The sequence below is a fragment of the Grammomys surdaster genome, unplaced genomic scaffold, assembly GCF_004785775.1.
Source record: "Grammomys surdaster isolate TR1022 unplaced genomic scaffold, NIH_TR_1.0 126163, whole genome shotgun sequence".
Lineage (NCBI taxonomy): Eukaryota > Metazoa > Chordata > Mammalia > Rodentia > Muridae > Grammomys > Grammomys surdaster.
This window is the reverse complement of record NW_021620970.1, coordinates 573,375-576,562: the sequence shown is the minus strand read 5'-3', so window position 1 is coordinate 576,562 and position 3,188 is coordinate 573,375.

Below are 3,188 nucleotides of genomic sequence, written 5' to 3'. Positions count from 1 at the left end.
CTTGCATCACCAGATAGGGCTTAATCCTTTCCATGTTCTTGAATTAAGAGACATCCTTGAGTATCACCAATTTAAGTCCTAGGAATTCAAAGGGAAAGGGAAGAATATGTCAATCACAGGAAAGCCCTGCCCTAAACCAGGAAAGTGAAGCAAGAGCATGCCTGCCAGAAACACCATGAAAGGCAGACTCAGTGCTTGGGTAATGGAGGTTGCAGAGAGAGTGCTCCACGCCAGAATCAGGGAGCAAACACTGACAACTTCACAGAGACGTTGGCAATGGAAGAAAGAGGTGAAACAGAATGGAAACTCCAGGGAGCAGCAGAGATGAAAAGTGAGTTTAGGCCACAGGAGATGCGAGCGCATTTGTAGGCTGAGGAGACAGAAGGAACCAGGAAAGGCAGTGAGAAATGAAGGTCCAAGTTGGCAAACAGGGATAAGACCCAGGGTAGAGGGCTGGGAAAAGGGGACAGCACAGAGAACGAGGAACTCCCTGCCATACTGCCACACACACCAGAAACACAGGAACCACTTCCGAATGCTACGTTCTGTGTGGGCTCTTTGTGAGTCTTCTTCCATGCTGGACAGAACACTTTTCTGCGTGAAGCTTTCTGTGATGGGCCCGTGTATAGACAACAGTTGATTTGCATACTGCCTAATCTTCTTTCTGAGAAACAGTTGGAGTCAGTCAAAATGAAATGAAATGCCAGCACACATTAACAGGAATAGAAAAGGCCTTGCAACCTTGAACTTGAGTCTAGTAGAATAAACAAAACAAATTTGCTTTGATGACTCTTAAAAAAAAAATAAAAGCATGTGAACTAGCTCCAACTTGCTTGTTTTGCTTAGCCCTAGTCATTTATGCAAATGCCCAAGAAGCAGTGAGTACTGGGTAATGCACAGTGCCTCTGAACTGGAATGCTAATGCTTTGTATATCCTCTTTGTTTTGACTGCATTGGTTTAGACAAGGTTTCATTTTTACATGGAGACTTCTGCAACTGATCTTTTTGTTTGTTTGTTTGTTTTTGTTTTTCAAGACAGGGTTTCTCTGTATAGTCCTGGCTGTCCTGGAACTCACTCTGTAGACCAGGCTGGCCTCGAACTCAGAAAACCGCCTGCCTCTGCCTCCTAAGTGCTGGGATTAAAGGCATGCACCACCACTGCCTGGCTATCTGCAACTGATTTTGAAAACCTTTTACCTCTAATTTCAAAAGCATCATCATGGCATGAAGTATGAAAAGTCCAGGACTTTTAAAACAAAACATTCCTTGTGCTACTGCATAGAGTAATTTTTACTGTTTCAGTGTGTTTCCCAAGTCTTTTATTTTGCTTGTGTGAATATGTATATATGGATGCCTGAATTTTTTTTAAAAAATTTTTAAAACTAGATTTGGAATGTTCTTTAGATCTCTTTTTCTCTGCCACAACTGAATGAGTATTCATTCTCCTAGATGGTTGTTACAGTGTGTGCTAATAATAGCCTGCACTTCAGATTCAGAGGTATGAGGATCTTGAGTTCATGGCTAGCCTGGGCTATATAGAAAAACCCTGTCTCGACAACCAAAAAATAAAAAATAAGTGCTATCCTTTAACACATGATTTAACAACCTTCCACTTAGCAGTAGTCAATTAATTCCCCCAACTCACTAAGCCTATAAAATCAGCTTCAGTGTCTGTTTACTAGTCTACAATATAAAGAAATCATATCCACTTAATCAGTGCTCTAATATTGGACATTAATGTGATTCCAATTGACTGATTTTTTTAAAAGCATTTCCTAAAGATACACTGGTTTACCAGTACTGATTAAAAAACAGCCAGCAAAATTGTTATACACATGATAATATGGAAGATAATTCAACTATATAGTTCGTTGTCTTCACCTTAGTACATGTGAACCAAGCAACTCGTGATTTTGAGACTCCATGGGGAAATTCTCAATGGGTTGGACTTAGCAATGTCCCAGGAGGCTTTAAAGCCATGAGTGGGCTGCTCATTGTGACTGTGGTCACAGTGCATGGGTGACTACACTAGGTTGAAAACGGTCATTGTCCATGTGAGTACGTAAAGTTTGTTGTATATTAATTATGCTTCCATAAAGATGTTGAAGACCCAGAGAAATTCTGATTCTGTATGTCCTGTGTGGGCTTCTAGGTGGTTTGAATGGGAAGCTGAGACCCATTGATCTACTATGTAGGATTTCCAAATGTGAACTGATAGATTGATGGAACTGATATAAAAATGACAAAGAAATATTTTAAAATGGGTTATTCTTATTGTTTTTAAGGATATCAATTATCTTTCTAAAAATGCTATTAAGAAAAGCAACTTAGAGGATTGATTTAGATAATTTTTAATACTTTATTATTCCAGTTTGTAGGAGTTTATTAGATGCAGGGTGAGATGTGTTAGATGCAGTGAGGCAGTACATAGAACGTGCGTATGAACGTGAGTGGCACTTCCTAAGATCCTGGAACTCTCCTAGGGGGTTTAAATTAGATTACATATGCCACTGTTTAAATAGTGATACACATAGAAAAAACTAAACATAAAAATTGTAAAAGTGAAGTTGTAGAAGTAAACCTGCTATGGCCACCCTGGTTCATCTCTGATTCTCACAGAGCTCCATTTCAATCCAAGAGCTGTTACTCCGTTTGCCAAGTCTCTGAGTTGGGCCTAGGCTTTTAAGCAAGAATGTGGGAAACACTGTCCCAGAAAATCGGAAGCTTCCTGCCAGAGGCACCATCTCAGCCTCCTGACAGGTGAGGCTCTGTGCCAGTGTCTTCATCTGAAGATAGAAAACAGCGTTGTATCCACAATAAAACAGTCAGGCCTTCTTATTAGAGAAAATTAATATTCAATATCAGCTTGCATGTCTTTACTCTGTTATTAATAAGAAACCCTGACTATAATTGGTATTGGCACAGAGTGCAGTTTTGGAGCTTCACCCAGCTGGAAGAAGACCATGGAGCACAGGGCTTCCTTCCACACAGTCTCTCAGAGGGATTAGAAGAAAAAAAGAAAAGAAGCCAATGGGCCTCAGGGAGAATTGTTCTCCCTGAATTCTGAAATGGGTGTGTGGGGAACAGGGGCAGAGTTGTGGCTGCTACTGGCATGGTCCTCCTCAGTTCCTGGCTGCCTCACCTCCACAAGGAACTGCAAAATGAAATTTCATGACGTAGCACTTTGG